At 35.8% G+C, this 6,029-nt stretch overlaps 1 pseudogene; it reads left to right on the plus strand.

Moving 5' to 3' along the window:
* Positions 1-5,499, plus strand: part of LOC121395120 — a 304,569-nt pseudogene extending 299,070 nt beyond the window's left edge.
* Positions 5,500-6,029: the final 530 nt, after the last annotated feature.

Here is a 6,029-nt window from a genome sequence, read left to right on the forward strand (position 1 = left end):
TACATTTTACCTCATAAACTGGTTTATGGCTTAGGGGTAAATGAACATTTCCCCTTTTCCTAGGCGTATACAGAACAATAAGAAATACTGGTATGGAACCTGTTACCCAGATTACCACAATGAATTTTAAAACAACTCAGATGCAGTTGAACTGCAGACTTTCAGCTTTAATTCAGTGGGTTGAACAAAAAGATTGTATAAAAATGTGAAGAACTAAAAGCCTTTTTTTTAACACTTCATTTCAGGGGCTCAAAAGTAATTGGACAATTAACTCAAACGCTATTTCATGGACAAGTGTGGGCAATTCCTTTGTTATGTCATTATTAATTAAGCAGATAAAAGCCCTGGAGTTGATTTGAGGGGGGTGCTTGTATATGGAAGATTTTGCTGTGAACAGAAACATGCGGTCAAAGGAGCTCTCCATGCAGGTGAAACAAGTCATCCTTAAAGTGATACTGACACTAAAAAATGAATTTTAGCATATGAATGTACATTAAATGTTACCTATAGGTCATGTTGATCATTTTTTGCTGAGAGGTTTGTTTTTGTATATAATTGTTAGTTGAAATTCCTAAGCCTGACTCTATGACACTCTGACTTTGCCAACCTGACTGTCCCATCTCAGCCTGTTAGTTACAGTTTCTAATGCTAACGGACTCCTGCTGCACAAAAATGGCAGCCCCCCTCATACAGGAACATGGGGGATCAGACAGGTAATGTAAAAGCATCATGCAAATACTTTATGGCAAAGTTAGAAGTAGCTTGCAAAGCCAATATTATAATAGATGTAAAAAAAAGTTTAATTTCAGGTGTCAGTATCTCTTTAAGCTGCAAACAGTGTTGGACTGGGATGCCAGGGGCCCACCAGAAAACCTGGGCCCACTTTCCAAACTATTATTCCTTCTCTAACCACTTAACCTCTTAACCTCTATAAGTCTTTTATATCTACTTACTATACGGGAGTTTTCCTGGTTTCCTGGTGGGCCAGTAGAAGACTGGCTGCAAAAACAGAAAAAACCCATCCGAGAAATTGCTACAATATTAGGAGTGGCAAATAGTGATTAGCAAATAAATTTGGCAGGCTCGAATTTGCGACTAATTTCCGTGTTTCACCGATGGCGAAAAAAAATTCCAAAACTGTCAGAAAAGTTGCTTGCGTCAACATCATTTGGACGATCATTGACTTTAACGCCAGCATTAAGATTGAAACGTTTCAAAATTCAAGTTTTGATAATTTTTCGCTGTGTTCCAACGAAGCGAAATGGGACAAATTCGGCCATGACTAGTGGCAAAATCTACAGTTTGGTACATCCTGAGAAAGAAAGTACTGGTGAACTCAACAATGCAAAAAGACCTGGACAACAGTGGTGGATGATCGCAGAATCATTTCCAGGGTGAAGAGAAACCCAAACAACAGCCAAACAAGTGAACAACACTCTCCAGGAGGCAGACGTATTGATATCCAAGTCTAACATAAAGAAAAGACTGCATGAAAGTAAATACAGAGGGTGCACTGCAAGGTGCAAGCTACTCATAAGCATCAAGAATAGAAAGGCTAGATTGGACTTTGCTAAAAAAAAAAAAAAAAAAGCCAGCACAGTTCTGAAAAAACATTCTTTGGATGGATGAAACCAAGATCAACCTCAACCAGAAGGGTGGGGAAAAAAAACAGCTCATGATCCAAAGCATAGCACATTATTTATAAAACATTTGGGAGGCAGTGTGATGGCTTGGGAGTGCATGGCTGGGACACTAGTGTTTATCCATGATGGGACACAGGACAGAAGCAGCCAAATTAATTCTGAGGTGTTCAGAGACATACTGTTTGGTCAAATCCAGCTAAATGCAGTCAAATTGATTAGGAAGCGTTTCATAATACAGATGGACAATGACCCAAAATATACAGCCAAAGCAACCCAGGAGTTTATTAAAGCAAAAAAGGTGGAATATTCTTGAATGGCCAAGTCAGTCACCTGATCTGAACCCAATTGAGCTGCATTTCACTTGTTGAAGACTAAACTTCGGACAGAAAGTCCCACGAACAAACAGCAGCTGAAAGCCGCTGCAGTAAAGACCTGGCAGAGCATTAAAAAGTAGGAAACCCAGAATCTGGTGATGTCCATGAGTACAGCGCTGAGAAATATGCTGGCTCTATATAAATAAATGTTATTATTAATAATAATAATAATAATAATAAAAAATACTTCAGGCTGTCATTGCCAGCAAGGGTTTTCAACCAAGTATTAGAAATTAACATTTTATTTTCAGTTTTTTTAATTTGTCCAATTACTTTTGAGCCCCTGAAATCAGGTGATTCTGTTAAAAAAAGGCCTTAGTTCCCCACAGTTCTATGCAATCTCTTTGTTCAACCCACTGAATTAAAGCTGAAAGTCTCAAGTTCAACTGCATCTGAGTTATTTCATTTAAAATTAATTGTGGTCATGTACAGAACCAAAATTTGAAAAAAAGTTGTCTCTGTCCAAATATTTATGGACTGTATATTATGGTTGGGGGCAGCTGTGACCTGCTATTCTTTATTAAGCCTTGTCATGTATAGTCGATGTCACTTTTTTCTAAATAAACCTCTGCATATATCAGCAAGAATAGTCTTCCAAAATGTTTTACAATATATGGCCAGTGTATTCCTTTAGCTAATGTTCAGTTTAAAGTTGATTGATTGATACCTTAAAATGTACTGCTTAAAAAAAGCTGGTGCTTAAATGATGCATACTTCCCATTTTACCCTAGCAATAAGGCTAGCAAAATTACAGTGGAACCATGCTGACTATTAATTTGGGAATGTGCTGTGAAAGCTATGTCTTGCCAGAATCGCTGTTAAAACGTGATAAATGGGAGTGAAAATTGTCTGGCAAAGATGAATAGATTGTGTTTTAATTCCAGATAAAGATAAGTGACACAGAAATTGATTTCAATTATTACTATTTTAAAGTTTCCTAAAAGGAAAAGTATTAAAGCTCTGCACACCAATCATGTCAAATACCTAGAAAGCTTTGCACACTACTGATTATTGTCCATTATTCCAAAACTGAATGTGAATGACTGTGAATGATTTTTTTTTTCTAATAAAAAGATGGCACTCTCTCTTAATTAACATTAAGATTTGCATGTTTTATTGATGACTAATATTTTAACAGTTACTGCAGTATTTTATATTTGCAAAGAAGTATAGTACAATAAATCAATATGGGCCAGATTATCTAGATCCCGTTATGGACTGATCACAATTGATATTTTTTGGGGGATTTTTTTGTGATTGAATCAGATCTAATTTCTGAATAATGTACCAGTAAATTGGTAATTCAATAAACAAATGTTAATGAATAAACAAAGGAAATTTTTTGATCAATGTGCTGTCAATTTTTGGCTGGTCTGGGTTAATGATTCCTGAAGGCTTGGACAATTCTAAACATTCATATTGACTGAAATGTAGTCAGTGATTCTACATAGACCTACTAGTTGGATTGATTTACTAATAAATTAAAAAGCTACCACAGTCTGGATGTCCTTTATGTGACCTGCAGAGTTACTGCTCCATTTGTTTGTTAAATGACTATAAAGGCCCAATTAATTTTTGGGTTTGGGGTGGCAATATTTTAGGCAGTTCCCACTGAATCCAATCACTAGTGTTTCCCTGGTCTGGTGCTCCTTTTAGACAAAATAGAGCAGCACCAATAAGATGCATGTTTTAGTTACCTTTTCCAGGTGTTCATTGACTGAATCCTGGATGTGCAGTAAAGATACAATTCCAAAATTCTACAGCACATGCATATGTATTAATCTGCACTAGTAACTCATAGGAAAGGTAAGTAAAAAAAAAAGTGACAAAAAGTTGTGCTTGCCTCTAAACAATTTTAAACCATTAGGTGGGGGTGCAATGAGGCTGAGACCACAAAATCCATATATATATATATATATATATATATATATATATATATATATATATATATATATATATATATATATATATATATATATATATATAGACATTAAGGGGTCGATTTAAGAATGCTTGAACTTTCGGCTACTAGAACCTCAGCTTCCTGCCAAAAGCTCAGCACCTGAAAGCAGAGGTTTTTATTTTATTGTCGGGAAAAAAAATCCCAATTGGCAGGAAGTCAAGGTATTGGAATAAAGAAACCACGCACGAGGCTTGAGCATTCCTAAATCACCCCCATAGACATTTTGTGAATTAGCTACCAAAAAAAGCCCTCCTCTTTAAACAAAACAGGCATTGTTTGCCCATACTTTGAAATATATTTAAGATGGTCAACTATATTAAAGTCATCCCTGGTTTGGCCAGTCCTACACTCTCTTTAACCCGATTCATTAAAAATTCTGCTCTTTCATTGTATATTTTTCGCAATGAATACATTTTAATTGAACTTGCTTTCCAAAGTCAAAAGCCTAAAAAAAAAGTGTATTTTTTTTCTTGAAAGGAGAACCAGCCTGGGGAAAAAGGTGGATTCATAAGTAGATGCCTAACAAATTGGTCACCACCCCTGTGAATCAGGCTTCCCTTGTCCTATGAATTTACCCAATAACTGTTCATAAAATATATATTCCAAATCATATAGGTAGGATCTCTAGGACTGTAGCTTCCCAGTCACTTTCATGAAATTCAAATTTCTGCATCTTATTAAATGTTGTGAGCATTATCTTTGAAGTGAAAACATTGTGAGTTTTTGAATTACTGTAGGTGCTAATAGCTACATTACTGCACAATCCCCCATATATAATAAAAGGCCCTGTTTGTCGAGGAGCTGTAACCCATAGTAACCAATAAGATGCATGTTTTTACAAAGGTGACCAGTAAATGCTTCCTGCTTATTGGTTGCTATGAGTTAGTGGTCCTGGGCAAACTTTGCATCTTTAATTACATAACCACAATAGTGTCTATAGCTTTAGTTATGTGACAATATTATTCATTCTTGAGAGTACCTAACTCCAAAAGAGTTAAATAATTCCAACCTTGATTCTCTTCAATACTTCTATGTGCTACCCTGGGTAAGGGCCCAGCCATGGAAGGGAAGAGTAGAAAAACTATCATAATAAAGCTTTAGCACTTCCAGGAATATAAATATCTGTACAAATTTTAGTCAGGTCTAAGATAATGAATATCTCCAAAAACAAATTACTAGATGAAAAGCTTCAATATCGACAATATGAAATTGTTTTGCAAACATTCAACCAGACTGTAGCCAATCTTTTTGCTCATTTACAAAGTAAAGAAGAACAAAAAGAGAGTTTCAAGCACTGTCCATCTTTAACCAGCTTGTCTTGTAGGATGATAAAGTGTCATGTTTGAACCCACTGTTGCAAAATGAAGTTTAGAATATCCACCAAATGACAGGAACTAAGGATTCAGAAAGCTGTTCATACTGGATAAAGTGTGTAGAAGAACTTTCTACTCAGCTTCAGGATAACACTGAATATTGGACTGAAAAAATGAATACACTAACTGCAGAAATTCAACAGTAGCCCTGCATTGTTTCATATATACAGTGTAATTTCCTTTAGATTACTACTGCACTGTAGGTAATGATAACATATCATAATTGCAAAACTGCAATAAACAATCTGAAAAACAAATTCACTAATTTTTTTTCCTCTGCACTCGCCTAATGGTGGTGAGCACAATGTTCCCTTGTTTGTTATAGTTATACAGGAGCAGTGACCAGTTCCTTGTTGTAGCTCCCACCCTTCCCAGCTATAGTCAGGTGATCCCACTGGTGTCTAATAAAAGGGCAGCCAAGTATGGGGGTTTACTTTGAAAGCAGCAAGTAAGTTGCAGGTAAAACTTAGTCCCTTTGTAAAATGTTTAATGAAGCAATAGAATTCTTAATGAATCAGATGAAAATTGAGTGTAGGACTGGCCAGATATGACTTTGACGTAGTTGGCCAGCTTAAATATATTGCAATATATGGACAAACAATCCCTGTTTTGTTTAAAGGGTAAGGCATTTTCAGTAGCAGTATGCACAAAATGTCTCTGTCTTAAATATATTGAT

This window comes from Xenopus laevis, chromosome 6S (assembly GCF_017654675.1).
Source record: "Xenopus laevis strain J_2021 chromosome 6S, Xenopus_laevis_v10.1, whole genome shotgun sequence".
In the NCBI taxonomy this organism is placed as follows: domain Eukaryota; kingdom Metazoa; phylum Chordata; class Amphibia; order Anura; family Pipidae; genus Xenopus; species Xenopus laevis.